General features: G+C 37.1%; 1 protein-coding gene across 3 annotated transcripts in view; it reads left to right on the forward strand.

Moving 5' to 3' along the window:
• GRID2 (glutamate ionotropic receptor delta type subunit 2) overlaps positions 1-15872 on the forward strand; it is a 1273704-nt gene that overhangs the window by 579913 nt on the left and 677919 nt on the right. The window lies entirely within an intron of this gene.

The following is a 15872-nucleotide window of genomic DNA, read 5'->3' on the forward strand; positions in this document are numbered from 1 at the left end:
AAATCAAATGGTAAAAAAAAGAAAGAAAAAGAAAAAACAAGCAAAAAAAAAGCAAGTTGTTTCAATTCAGATTAGAGCAGAGCTTGAGTTCAGCGTACCTGCTGAGTTGGATTGTGGGTGTCTCAGCTGTAGGGTCCTTCCTGTGCTTTGTGAACTGTTGAACGGCTGCAATATGTACTTACTTGTTGTCAGTTGCACCCCCAGAGTACTGGTACTAAATCATGTGTCTAGACATGGCGAAATGTCCCTTGGGAGTCAAAATCGCTACTGCCAAAGGACCACAGGACTAATGGAAACATAGTATTTTGTTTGGTGCTGATTTGGAATCCTTAGTGTCATCAAACGTCCTAAGGATAATGTATTTTGGCTATATGGCTATGGCAGAAATTAGCTTGGTTATTTTCTTCCGTGAAGAAAATAATTTTTATTAAATACAAGTGCCAGGCTACATACAAAAATAACTAAAAGGAACTTAATTCTGTTGCTGAAACAGCTCCTAAACTTTTCTAACTGAAGTGATCTGTTTGATATAAACGGTATCCTTAGAAGTACTTTTACCTTTTATCAGTGAACAAAAGGACTAAATATGTTACCTCGTACTTGGTACCTCATAGAGTAATCTTCCTTTTCAAAGGAAATGATACCACTGTCAGCTTTGATATTTTTCATATAGGATTCAAAATGCCCTCTATTTTTTAATTTCTTCTTTTCTCCGACATCTGGTTTTATTTTGTCTGCTTTAGAGTTTAAGTTAAGATCAATAGGAAGTCTGTGTTTAGTCAGAGCACAGCTAGATATTTTGATAGGGAGAATTTGCTTTGATACAAATGGCTGCTGTTTATCTGTAAACCATTCTGCGTGTGTAATTTGACAACATTTTTGACTCCCCAGTTAATGAGGTTAGCAGCAGCTGGTGTCTCCTGGGCCTAGTCAATTGGATGCTATCTCATGTAGGTTGTTAGAGCAGTGTTGACTTCATTGCATTGCAGCAAAAATAAAAATGGGACTTTTTCAAATTGTAGGAAAATAATTTCTTGCTTGTTGTCTGCTAGTTTCTCTCAAATGTACAGTTGGTATTTTTGTTCGTCCCATCAATCCCTAGAAAATAATCTGAGTAGAAAGAAATACCAAGTGTTTTTGGCAAGTACTTGGTTATGTGAACTAATATATTCTCTGGAATGTCACATAGTTTAATTGCTAAAATCTACTTCTATAGAAAAGTATAATTTTACAGTAATGTAAAATGGCTACATTTTTTTAGTTGATAACTCTAATTGTGCTAGGCTACAAGCATTCAAAGGATGAACCAGAGGCAATTGGAAGCATTGAATCATTACTACTGTGCAATATGAGGTTTTTCAACAGATGTGTTTTCACTCAGCTGAGTAGCCACACCAGGGGCCTAGAACATCCAGTGCGTGGACCACAGAAGGCTGTAAATTCATTTTCTCTGGTCCTGTGAATGCAGATGGCAGACAAGACTCAAATTTCAATAAATCTATAGCAGACTATTTTTTGCATAACAAATTTATTTTATTTTTGATGATGTTTGCATAGTTGAGCAGGATACATGCCCATGAATAGGACTGATTTAGAGTGGGAAGGGTCAAGGAATGGGGGAAAGTGGATGAGACAACCTTTTCTGATTCTTTTTCCTTCCTAGTATGTGGGAAAAGTAAGAAGAGAAGGGTTTAGGTCCTCTCCTAGGAGCCCAACTGTATCAGTAACTGGGGATGGAGTCTGCCACCTGATGTCTTTCCAGGGTCCCTGATGTTCTGAGGATACTGTGTAACCAGTTCTAATTGTTCTGAGATGCTATTGATTTTGTTGCTCCAAGGTTAAGGGAAGCTTTCCAAGTTCCATTGACTGACTCCACCTTAGAGTCTCCACTCGTCAGAGCTTGGCTGGGAGGGCTGTCCAATTTGTTCTGCTCTCCATGGTCCTAGATGTCCTCTGTAGGAGAGAAAGCTAATTTTTATGTTGATAATTTTGCGTGACTGACAAATGATGTTAGAAATACCCAACTGGATCTTAGCAGGAAAAGTGGTTCCTCTCTTCTGTAAGACAGTTAAATATCATTCTGAAATAGAGTCCACATTAGCTCTGTCGACTCTAGGAATGTTTGCAAATAGTGCATACCTGAAGAACAGCCTGCAAACTGTTGAAACATGGTACGACATGTTCAATATGAGAGTATCTGGGTTTGAATGTCCGCTCTGGGTTTGAATGTCCACTCCAGGTTCCTGCTAACGTGTACCCTCAGAGGAGCTGGTAATGACCAAGTGATTAGATCCACAGCATTCACATGGGAAATTCAAATTCACTTCATGGCTCCTAGCATCCATCTTACCCAACTCTTGCTAATCTCTAGCTAATAGTCTCCAACTGGGGAATGAACCAAGCTAGACAGTCCATCTGTCTCTCTTTCCCTTTCTCCCTTGTCCCTCCTTCCATGCATCCATCCTCCTCCCCATTTAAATAAAGTATAAACTAGTAAATGATATAAAAGAATAGCCTTGCCAAACATTGTGAGCTATGAACTCTTTCCCTGGGTAATTCTGTTCAGAAAAAAACCAGTAGAGATTTATAAGGAGACCTAGCTTACATCGATATTGTCACTTCAAAGGAGGGAGGCAGGCTTGGGCCAATTCTTTTCCTCCCAGGAATTATAATCCAGCTTATCAAATATTACTTCATGCTAAAGGGAGTTTTGGCTTGGTGGTTTACCATTTACATTTCAAATGCTAAATATTCTATACCTGAATGTAAAATAGGTCCTATCTTAAATTTAGGAATAAAAGTTGACAATATATTTAATTATGTAGTGGTTTCAGTGAGTGTTATCACATTTTATTTTTTCTACATTTTAAACACAAGAAAAGGAATAAGTAAGTCACATAGAAGGGGAAGTAATTCCTAATTATACGTGAAGTTATTCTTGTATTCAGGCAAAAATCTAAATATATATAAATAAATGTAAATATGTATATATAGATATATGTACATGTAGACATATATATATACATATATATACATATTTTGCCCGTGTGTAAGGACTAGCCTTTGAGACTAGCAGCAAGCAGCACTGATGCATTGTGCAGACTATAGATTCGTGATTCACACTAATTACTTTCCCACTGATAATGTGAACATTTAATTTGGAAAATAGCAAACATTTCTTTGCTTCTGATTCATCTGGTAAGTTTCTTTCTACTCTTTTCATTCACACTTATGACAGCACAATTAAAGACTGTTGAAACTCATTGCAGCTCTAAAAATAGATATTTTATTGTATATGTTTATTTAGAATAAACTGTTAGGCAATCTCAAAGTCTGTTCTGTATTAGATTTCTCACAGAGGTTCAAATTGGGGTTTGACTCTATAATGTTTTTGTTCTTGAAAAAAAGGAGACAATGGCCAGGCCCATGCTGCATGTTCCTAAAATGGTGATTTCTGACTTGAAGCAGCCTCATGATATATCATCATGATGTTTAAAAAGGAAAATTAAAATTCCATATACCTTTCACGAATGTAGGTGAAACAAAATCACCTGTTGTGCTAAAGACATTACCACTCAAAAGAAATAATAAATGTGTTATGATAGTGAGATGACTACATTCTAATTCAAGTCTCATATCTGGCAGTAGTAATGTTTTTGTTAGCACTTCTTTTGCTTTGAAATATAAAGCCTTTCTTATGTAACAGGAAAAATTGAAAAAAAAATGGTTCTATAAAATTCAACCTGTGAGCAACAGCTGTAATTTGGAAGTATGATGATCTCATTTTATACTTAATAAAGGATATTGACACCAAGAGGTATATATGCTTTCATTCACATCTTCTAATTAATGTTACATAGCAAGGATTCTGTTTCAGTGAAAAATTTGATAAAGTTTAACACAATCTTTAATGGATGTTGCAGAGGGAAATATGTGCAGAGAATACACACTTGATTAAAATCAAGTTTTACAGTATACCTTAGGATTATTTACTCAGTGCAGCAAGTCTGTAATGAATTTCTTATAATTCTGTGTGAACAAATTTCATTTGGTTCAACTTAGTCTAAAATCTAATATATTCAAATTTGTAGAGTGGAATACAAGACATGATCTTGACTGAAGCATAAGACATGGCTAATAATCCATTCTCAGTGGTGAGAACTGTACATGGTGCTGCTCATTTTTCTAATAAATATATGCCTCTGGATAGTTGATTCAGTTTTGTATTATTCTGCTACTTTGACAAGTGAATAACTGTTTTAAGAGCTATAATTATAACACATGTCTAGAATATGTTATCACGTGTAAAGCAGCCTTAAATGTTGTCTCCATTTTGCAGATGAGAAAACTAAGACTAGAGATTATTACTTAGCACAGTTATAGCTGGATTGCCTTTCCCACTAGCTTTATAGAGTCTGAAGATTGCATTTCATTCAACAAATCCCACAGGATTATCCATTTCAACTAAATGGTGTTTTCTTTCTCATTGTCTCACAATAGGAGAGTTATGTAGCATATGTAATATGATATGTATGTGTGTGAAATATTTAATGCATATTTAAGACTGAATATAATAGCATAATTCTATAATAGTAAAATAAGATAATATTATATTGGAATACTATATTATCTATTCATACACAATCTTACGTTTTTCACATCACTGCTTACAGAGAATAAAACAAAAATGCAGTCTTTCTGAGTAATTCTCTCATCTGCACTTCTTTTTATGCTTTAAGATAATAATGTTAGGTGTCACATAAAACACTTTGGCCTCAGGGCACGTGATATAATTTTATGCGATAATGAGAGAATTATAATTGTAGAAATGTAAGGTGATTTCACACTGCCTTTCACCGACTCTCTGCCAGGGCATATTCCAGTGAAATACAAAGCTCCAGGCACTTGTGGGTTTTACCCTTCTCTTGGCATGCCCTACAGCCTTTGTCTAACCTCCTTCATCTCAGGTCGCTTTGATTAGACAGAAAACACAAAGCCAGTTCCATGCTGGCTTGATCAAGATAGAAAGCAACCCTCTAAATTAAAAGCTGATTTTTATACAAAAATTTCAAGGTTTTCTCAATGATGTAAGAGGTTTTGTTGTTGTTTTTCTTCTTTATCCTTGACTAGAAATGAACTCAGCACCGTTTCCTAATAAGTTTCTATTGCCTCTCCATGTTTTTACCATCAACTCTTCTAAATATCCTGATGGACACTTAAAGATATTTCAGACAAGATCGAACATGTTCAGGTGGTATGACCATAAGCTAAAGATATTTCAGAATAACAGTTTAGCTATTTATTTTAGACAAATAATTGCAACTTCAAAATAGTCTGTCATGTATAGGGTAAGCTTATTCCAAGCAATTTCTTCTACTCACTTCCCTAAGAGTGGTAAATCATTTTGTTCCTTTAAAAACAATACTCTCCAAAACTAACTTAATGGTTTAAGAATGCAAAATGTACATGGTAGAGATTACCACATATTTATGTTTTTTAATTATAAGGTTGAAAGGGGAATATAAGGCAGAACATTGTTCCTTTTTGAGATAATAATAGAAAATTTCATTTGATTGGTAAGTAGGGAAAAACATGAATTCTAAGGATCATAAGAAAATGTCAGTTTCAAAACTACATTATGGGCCCAGCGCGATGGCGCAAGTGGTTAAGGTCCTAGCCTTGCACGCCCAGGATCCCATATGGGTGCCGGTTCTATCCCAGCAGCCCTGCTTCCCTTCCAGCTCCCTGCCTGTGGCCCGGAAAAGCAGTCAAGGACGGCCCAAAGCTTTGGGACCCTGCACCCACGTGGGAGACCCAGAAGAGGCTCCTGGCTTCGGATGGCATAGTATCGGCCGTGGCAGTCACTTGGGGAGTGAATCATCGGACGGAAGATCTTCCTCTCTGTCTCTCTCTGTATATCCACCTTTCCAATCAAAATAAAATAAATCTTAAAATAAAAAGAAACTACGTTAAATAAGAGAGGATCTCACTTAAATTCTGATTTTACAGAACACATGTCATTGTAGGTCACTGACATTGGTTTCTTTTTTCCAGAATAATCACACTGTCTTAGCAAGATGTTTCCAGAAGTCTCCGTTTGTGTGAGCTTATTTACTCACTGTGGGAGAACATTTCAAGCTGATAGCTTTAATTATGTCAGCTGAGTCCTGTGGTTCTACTCAGGGAAGGACACCAAAGTGACTGCTTTTACTTCATCACCCTAGTCAGCATGTACGTGAGGCTATGAGACATGCCCTGCACACAGGCATGTATTCACACACACACACACACACACACACACACACACACACACACACACACACACACACAATACCAGCCAAACAAAAGGTGTAAAAAATAGAAAATAGGGACATTTTGAACACGTGAAATTCAGAACTGTAGTTCTCAATATAATAAAGGAATTTCATTGAATACACAGTTCACTTGAGTTGCAGCATCAAGCACAAATGGGTAGTTGGTAGTGATTGGTATTGGCAGTGGTTCAGATCTTTGTCTACCACCGGACCAGTTCAGGTTCCTTATTGTCTTTTAAAGTTCCGATCTAGTTGTATCATTTCAGCCTTTCCTAAAATACCAGTTTGCCATCTTCTCTCCTATAGCTTACTCTGTGAAAAAGGCAATTAAGAATGATGACATTCCCTGAGTCATCACAGATCGGACACTATGTCATCGTAATCCTCAGTGTGATATATTGATGTCACTTCCCCATTGGTGGGGAGGAAAAGCGGATACAGAGGTGGACCTTCTTGAAATCATGTAGCTTAAGTACAAGCAGCCTGAATTTGTGCGTAGATCCCCTTGGGTCAGAGCACATACAAAAAAACAGCACACGCCAGTTTAGATTTTATTTTGTCTTAAATACCATTGAATTGTCATCTATTCACACTCCATATACTGTAGAAAAAGCTGCTTGGGATGGCACTAGGCTACAGGAAGAGCCATCACACGTTTGTTTCATCTTCTTTACTAGTAAACCTTCATTCGGTAAATAGATCAATTTTTGAAGAAAGAGTGATTGTAATCATATTTCTGGATAAACATATGCCTGGATACGTTATCACTCAATCAGTTGTTCTCTTTGCCTGACACATAAATGGCCACTCTTCTGTGCTATTTGTATTTCCGGGCACTCTATGAAATTGTTCCTCTTAATACCACAACAAACCCTTCTTGTTGCTGCACTGAAAGGTGAACTGTTATCATTAATGTTGTCTGGGAGTGTAAACATGGTATACCTTTCTTTTTAAATTAGATTTCCATTACGTCTTAAGTTCTTATGTTGCATTCATCCATCAGCTTGGTCTCGTCTGCCTTCTCTAGTAAAATACTTTAGAACTGTTCACTTATAAAAGGTGAGAATCTCTCTTCACATTTCCAGAGGCTGGGAGGTCCAAAATCAGCTTCCTGGCAGACATCGTATAGGCTGAGGGCCCAGCGCTCACGGGCGGTGCCTTCTGTGTGTCCTGACAGACATAGGAATAAAGCACAGATCCAATCCACATCATCTACCTAGGTCACAGGTCCATTTGGTAACCTAATCACCTCCCCAAGCCACCATCTACTTAAGGAGGCAAATTTCAATACATGGTGTTTGGAAGTTCTCACATATTCAGATTTCTCTAAAAACAAGAGCAAATCTGCTTTCTTTTTCCCAAAGAAGGGAAAACATTCATTTATTGCAACTTGCCCTTACTCTCTAGAATTCCCTTTTCATCCTTTTCCAGTAACAAAAATGAAACCCTGCTTTATAATCCTCTGTTTTATTTAGTAAATATGTCTTGATCCTGAACTCTGTGTAAATAAAAATTAATTTAAATATAGTATGCCTATCAGGGGGCTTTTCTTATCAAAACAATTCTATTGCCATGTCAGGCTGAATGAATCCAAACTGCATGACAAAGTTTATCTTATTTGAATCTAAATAATAGTGGTGTTCTGTTATATATCTTCTCTTTTTAAAAAAGATATATTTATTTTTATTGGAAAGGCAGATATGCAGAGAGGAGAGACAAAGAAAGATCTTCTGTCTGTTGATTCACTTACCAAGTGGCCACAACAGCCAGTGCTGTGCCAATCCGGAGCTGGGAGCCAGGAGCCTCTTCCAGGTCTCCCATGTGGGTGCAGGGTCCCAAGGCTTTGGACCGTCCTTGACTGCTTTCCCAGGCCACAAGCAGGGAGCTGGATGGGAAGTAGAGCTGCCGGGATTAGAACCGGTGCCCATATAGAATCCCAGTGCGTTCAAGATGAGGACTTTAACCACTACACTATCGCGCCGGGCCCTGTTATATATTTTCTTTTAAGAACTTGTCTGCATTTGATTATTAAAGACTCTTTAATGTAGCTGTAAACTTGATAGAATGTACTATTCCCTACCACTCAGAGCTCTTCCCTGCCACACATGAAACTCAGAGGGTGTAATCTGTTTCCTCCTTCGGGCTGACTCGAGGCTGCTTGCCACATTTCAACTTTGCTCATTCTGAAGCTTAATACAGTGCCCAGGAAAAAGTGCTGAGTTCCAGGTGTGTCAAACTACATCAGATTCAACTGTTTTATTTAGTTGAACATCCCTAAGCAATACTTGGTCAGCCACTGAAGCACCTTTGCAGCCCTAGGATTGCTGGCATCTAGCTCTTTCCTGCCTCTTGTTTGGTTCTGTTAATTAATCCCATGTGCCTACTGCATCCTCTAAAACCATGTCATTCAGCCAGCCTTTCTTGTTACCAGTGAAAGTCTTCATTCTGCCCTATCAGGACAGGTTCACATAATGAATTTTGGTGTGCATACAGTCTAATAGCTTAGTAGTAATAAAAGGAAAAAAAAAAACTATTGTTACTCTGTTACTCTTCTCCCTCTATCTTGATACTATTCCACACTGATTTTCTGTGGAATCTACAATGAGTAGTAACCTTGTATCACATTCCTTGTTTGGGCATGCCCTTGATGGCTGGTTGAATGGCTGCAAATAGTTCTTAATCTCCACTAGTTACGACATATGATAATCTTATGCTGAAATTACTCTCAACAGTCCTTTAATTAAAAAGATGGAGTCACCTGGAAAATGGTAGAACAAATTGTTTAAGTATAGCCATGCTATTGATGTTGAACTTTCAGATACAAGTCTGAAACCTGCTAGGAGTCAAATAGGGTATAACGACTACTGTTGACATCTAGATATCTGTGGTGCTGAGACAAGAATTGAGATTTTCATAGTTGTGAAAAATATAATCATTCCACTATCTGTGCAGCTAAAATATTTTTGCAATAGTATGCATAACTTATTAAAGCAATTTCTCTGAATGTTTTTGGGGGAAGAGTTCCGAGTGTTTTGTCAGAGTTGATGAGATCAACCATAAGACATTGCAATATTTCTTTGAAAACATAGGGGAAAGAATGTCTTTTTAACTAAAGATATTTCTAGAGATTGCTTCCTTGATAAAAACTCTTACAAAACCTAATTTCTCAAGTGACTTCTCTGATTTCTTTTAAAAAAATAAAAAAGAAAATACTCACTAATATGAATATAACTCTAGCATTTTACTTTTATCACTTTGGTGGAACAAAATAGTAAGCCCTTTTTGAAAGACACTTAGAGTTTTACACACTTACTAAGAAATGAAGAATAATATCCAAAGGCCTGAACATGTTAAAACAGGTTTGTACATACAATCTATTACAATCTCAAGCCTACAGGAGTATACTGAGCTTCCAGTAGGCCCCCTACCACAACACGGAAGGAGGAAACTACTTTGACATGTCCTAATAGTGGTATAAGAGGTTTTGAAATCTTTGCAGTTCTTCCTAAAATGAGTTTCCATGACCTTTTATGGAGATCCTGCCCTGTGTCAAACAGGAAAATCAGAGAGTGAGTTGGTCAGTAACAAAGACATGGAAAAGAGAATCAGAGAGAAGTGTGTCTGTTACCCTGGAAGATGCACCATGACTGCTCTCTAGTCTAATCAGCACTTTAGTGCATGGAGAAAGCAAAACCCAAAAGAAAAAGTTGACTTTTACCCAAAACACAGCATGGACTCACAGCTGAACTAAGACAACAAATCAAGATTCTGCACTTGCACTGCAGGTCTCTGGGTAAACACATTTAATCATCAGTTTTCTCTGAAAGCCACAGGATCTAGCAAAGAATAAAAGCAGAGGAGGCTTATGGGCAGATTTGGGGGTTGACCAGTTCTGTTTTTTCCACATCGATGTCCATGTACAGGGATGCTGTCTTATCAGCCTCATATTTTGATTTTATATCTTCTCTTACAGAAATATAATCTTTGCATTTTCAAATGAAATGCATACAGTTAAACTAGCGTCAAAATGTTCAGTACAAGCCCTTTCAACAACTCCTATCGTGCTGTTTAAATATATATGTGTATATATATACATATATATGAAGTTCATATGACTAAATGAAAGCTGTCTTTAAAAAAAATGACAAATTTTACAGCATGCTGCTCCAGAATTACCTCCTTTCACTTCATAATTGCTGCTAGCAGGGGCTAAGCTAACTATGAAATGTGTTTCTGACCTTATGCACTGTTCCATTGCTCTCTAAAGTGCACCATGAGTTTTTCCCCCAGAAATAGAAATGCTTCTGATACATGTTGAAAGGCATTATTAGTGAAATTAGAAATGAAAATAAACTGCAGATGGTAACAGAGTACTTCTAGACCCAGAATAAATCCGTGTGAATGTTATGTGAAATGAACTGTGACTATCAGTAAATTGTGATTGCCATTCCTGATTCATGAATGGGTAACTGTGGTCTCATTCGCTCCAACTATGTGTCTTAAGGAAATCAAGACGCAAGTCACAGATGAAGGATTGAGATAACAAAATCAAGTTATAATGAATTTGAATGAAAGTACTACAATAAAACTTATATAATTTTATAGTTGTCATAAAAGAAATAGCACAAATGGTCCTTTGCATTCATGTTAAACCAAAAATTAATCTTTTGCCCAGTTTAAAGTCATCTAACACACATTATGAAAAGATTATAATTACTAAAGAAAGATGTAAGGAATTTTAAAGTCAGTATTCACAGAGTAAAAATTTAGCATTCTATCCTTGATATTGTAAAACAGAAGAAGCTTCAAATAACATGCTGTTAGTAATCAAGAATTAAATGTTCTAATCTCTTACGCTTTTATTACATTGACATCGAGAGAAATATTTATTGGGATTTTCAGTTTGTCGAGAACATCTGATCTACTGAAGGGCATGGGTTGGAGGAAGCACTCACTTCTCTCACGCAGCTTGTATTTGCTAATTCCATTACAAAAGCATGTCAGTGTTTCCCAAGAGTGTGCCTAGGGAATGCTCAACACCACTTGTATTATGAGGGATAGATTGTTCTCTCTTTACTGCCCTTACTATTGTCAGTTCTATTTACAAACCATCTCATCAGCAAGAGTATGTCATTTCTCTAAAAAAGGCAGATTTTGAGTAACATAAACTTGAGTTAATAAGGCTAAACGGATATTTAAAGTGGAGCTAACTTACCATACAACCTGTCTTCTTGGGAAATTACACTGCCACTACACTGTTCAGTTACTCACTGCCTGACAGTGCGTTTACTGAGAACTCACAGGAGGTCAATCTCTAGCCTATGATTTGGGCTAGAGGTCATCCATATACTCATCCCTAAAACATCCATATAAACAAAACAGAAAGAATGTAGCTCCTGTTGTTGCACAGTTTTGATGGGGCAGCAGGAACAAACATGTAAACAAGCAGGTATGTAAGAGGAGGCCATAAAAGGGGATGTAGGAACAAGAGAGTGGCATCAGGGACTAAGATGAAAGGACCTGTGCATCGAGAACTCTGGGCAGAGGAAATAAAAAAGGAACTTCACAGATAATCACTGAGAATGGTGTGGCTAAAGCAGCCTGAGCACAGCCAAGAATAGCAGGGAATTAGGGCAAGGTTATGGCCAGGGCATAGGCATAACTGATAGTCTCTGAGAAGTTCCCTTGAAGAGAAGTGATTTCTTTTCAAGCACTGTGTGTGCCTGAAAGACATTTCTACCAGGAAATATAGGAAATGAGCTCATTTCATTTTTGTTGCACAAATTACCAGGTGTGGTGTGGCAGGGTTGCATCTATTTTCATGCATCTGAAGCATCTCATAGCTTTCTTCCATAATGTTTGTAATAGTTTATGTACTCATCAATAGAAGATTAGAGTACCTTTTCCTCTACATCCATTGTTTTTTGAATTTCAGATGATAGCTATTCTAACTGTGGTGAGGTGAAACTTCATTGCAGTTTTTATTTGCATTTCCTTGCTGGCTAGTGATCCTGAGCATTTTGTCATATGTCTGTTGGCCAATTGTATTTCGCCCTTTACAAATTGCCTGTTCATGCCCATTGGCTATTTGTTAACTGGGCTGTTTGTTTTATTGCTATTGAGTTTTTTGAAGCCCTTTTACATCCTGGATATTAATCTTCTATCACTTGTATAATTTAGAAGGATTTTCTCCCCTTATGTCAGTTGCCTCTACACTTGGCTGATTGTTTCTGCACCAGGCAAAACCTTCTTAGCTTAATGTAATTCCATTTTGTTACTTTTGCTTTAATTGTCTGTGATTCTGGGGTCCTTTCCAAGATGTTTTGTGTACACCTATATCTTGCAGATTCCCCCCACCATGTTTTCCTGTAGTAACTTCATTGTTTGAGGTCATAGATTTAAATCCTTGATCCATTCTGATTATGCTTTTGTATGAGATGTAAAATAGGGATCTTTTATATCTTTCTACATATTGAGATTACATTTTCCCAGCACAATTGGTTGAAGAAGCTTACTTTTATCCCTTGGTTGACTTCAGCGTGCTTGTCAAAAAATAATTGGCTGTGCATGTGTGGGTTAATTTCTGGAATTTCAACTCTGTTCTACGTTCTGTTTATCTCCATGCTCGTTTTTGTGTCTCTATCAGGATGTTTGGATGACCACCACTTTGTAATATATCTTGAAGCCTAGCATTGTAATGCCTCTGGTTTTGTTTTTGTTATTAAGATTGCTTTAGCTACTCAGAATTTCTTTTTGCTTCCATATGATTTTTAGCATCATTTTTTTTCTAGATCTGAGAAGAATGTATAGGTATTTGGATCAGGCTGTCTTGAATCTGTTAAGTTGCTTTTTGCGAAACAGGAATTTTGGTGATATTAATTCCATGAACATGGAAAATATTTCCATTTCTTGTTTTCTTCTACATTTCTCTTTAATGTTTTGTAACTTCAATTCTAGATGTTTGTGGTGAGGAATTCTAAGTCTCAGACTTCCTGCCTGTCTTAGTTCATTTGTGCAGCTCAACAGAAAACTTGAGTCTGGGTAATTTGTAAAGAGGACAAACATTTCTTACAGCTCCAGAGGCTGAGGAGGTCACAATCAAGACAGCAACAACTAGAGTTCCTTTTCCCTGCATTATCTCATAGTGGGACGGCCAAGAGAAGCAAGAGAGAGGCAAGATGTTATCAAACTCATCCTTTCACAATCTGCCGACCTTGAAAGTGTACTGGAAAGAGATAGTCATTGAGACATCCTAGGTTTTTATTCATCCCGTTTTTAAAATGTGTGATGTGCACAAACACTCTGATATTCTCAATTCAGATTTTAAATATATCTAATGGCATGAGAAGCAAATTCTATGGAACAAAAACTGTAACTAGTGTGGTCACTTGGCAGTCAAGACATAAAACTCTCATAAAAGGCACACTGTCTCCTAAGCTTTGCTCGCATTCATGTTCGTTTATTTTCGCAATTCTCCTTTCAATTGCCAGTCATTATAGTCTTTTTTTTATACTAACCTTCACCTTCAGAGTCCTAAAGAGATCAGGATCCAGAACAAATTAATTTGTATCTTCTATACTCTATTCAATATGTTGTATTAGCAAAACAGGGAAAATGGATATCAAACAGATCCTTTAGTTGAAATGACAGATTACCTGGTAGATTCACTCCATATTGGCCAATTCATACTATGTTTTGGGTCAATCAGTTCAAATTCATTTTATGTGTCTGAGTTCTTCCTATCCTGGCTAGTGCGCCTACTTTTCATCAAGGGCAAAGGTTACAATTGAGATTTACCCTTTGTACAGTTTCATCTTTTTTTTTTTTTAAATTAAGATTTATTTATTTAGAGGAGGAGAGACAGAGAGGAAGATCATCTGTCTGTTGATTCATTCCCCAAGTGGCCACAATGACTAGAGCAGCACCAATCCAAAGCCAGGAGCCACGAGCCTTATCTGGGTCTCCCACATGGGTGCAGGGCCCCAAGGCTTTGGACCGTCCTCAACTGCTTTCACACGCCACAAGCAGGGAGCTGGAAGGGAAGTAGAACAGCCGGGATCCAAACACCTCCCATATTGGATCCTGACACATGTGAGAACTTAAGCCATTAGGCTACTATGCAGGCCCAGAGTTAGTAATACTCTTACCACAATAATAAACAAATTTTGACCAGGATATTTGTAAAAAAAAAAAAATCATTGAAATTATAAGTGTACTTCATATTGCATTCCTTAAATTGCATGAGTCATGTGTAATTTTTACTAAATTTTCATCCTTAATTTGTTACAGTCTAAGAATATATATTTAAGCTAAATTTCCAATTTATCTAAAAACCAGTACAGCTCCCTTACTAAGCAATTTTTAAAGTATATCCCTAACAATTATTAATTTAAGTTTTGTGAATTGGTTGGTTTAACATTAGTCATTATTCACATGATTGTTTATACTTATCATTAGCCTAGCACATGTAAACATATGTTTCAGACTTTTATTCATGAACTGCTCAATTAATTATAAAAGTACTTGCTATCTATATGTTTTTTAAGAAACATGCCTCAGTACAGTATGAATGCAGAAATTATATCCTTAAATGTCTAAAGTTTGAAGCCATTACAGCAGAGCTTCTCAAATGGAAATAAGCTAGCCATTCTAATGTATTCTTTCTTGATTCTTATATATAGCTTTGCTGTAATATTTTGATTTATATTTGATGCTGAACATCAAGAAAACTTCTAAAATAGAATTAGAATAGGAGTCAACAACTCCTATTAGAAATGATTAATTTTCTGAGAACAGAAACCTGTTCCAGTCTTCTTTATTGGTGCATGCGGTCATAAATGCTGAGATCCCAGAATGCCTTCCTTTGGTTTCTGTGGCTCTATGTGCTTTCCTCGATCCCTGCAGAGCCTCTTCATCATCAATTCATAAGTTTATAGAACATCTATTTTAGAAAACCTGTCATCATTGCAGAGCAAGGAATTACCTTTTCCAGAGCTATAAATGGATAATTATAAAATTATAAATGAAAAATTATGAGTCTAGCCAACACTTGTCTAGCTATGATGTAAAAGGCAAATAACAGGTAATTCATTGTCGCTAATCTTTGCAGTAATTGATCAAGACTAATACTAGTCCACAGAATCTAAGTTATTTACACAGTGTCACAAAGCTGATGGAAATAAATTCAAACATTTTTATATAAAATACCCTTTAAAAATTGTTGCATTGGCCCTGTGCAGTAGCCTAGTGGCAAAAGCCCTCGCCTTGCAGGTGCTGGAATCCCATATGGGCTCCAGTTCAAATCCCGGCAGCCTTTCTTCCCATCCAGCTCTCTACTTGTGGCCTGGGAAAGCAGTCGAGGATAGCCCAAAACCTTGGGACCCTGCACCCATGTGGGAAACCTGGAGGAAGTTCCTGGCTCCTGGCTTTGGATTGGTGTTGCTCTGGTCATTGTGGCCACTTGGGGAGTGAATCAACAGACAGGAGATATTCGTCTCTGTCTCTCCTCCAATAAAATAAAATTAAAGAAAAAAAGTTGCATGTGTATGTATGTGTGCA

This window comes from Ochotona curzoniae, unplaced genomic scaffold (genome assembly GCF_017591425.1).
Source record: "Ochotona curzoniae isolate NIBS_2020 unplaced genomic scaffold, NIBS_Ocur_1.0 scaffold_4506, whole genome shotgun sequence".
Classification (NCBI taxonomy): Eukaryota; Metazoa; Chordata; class Mammalia; order Lagomorpha; family Ochotonidae; genus Ochotona; species Ochotona curzoniae.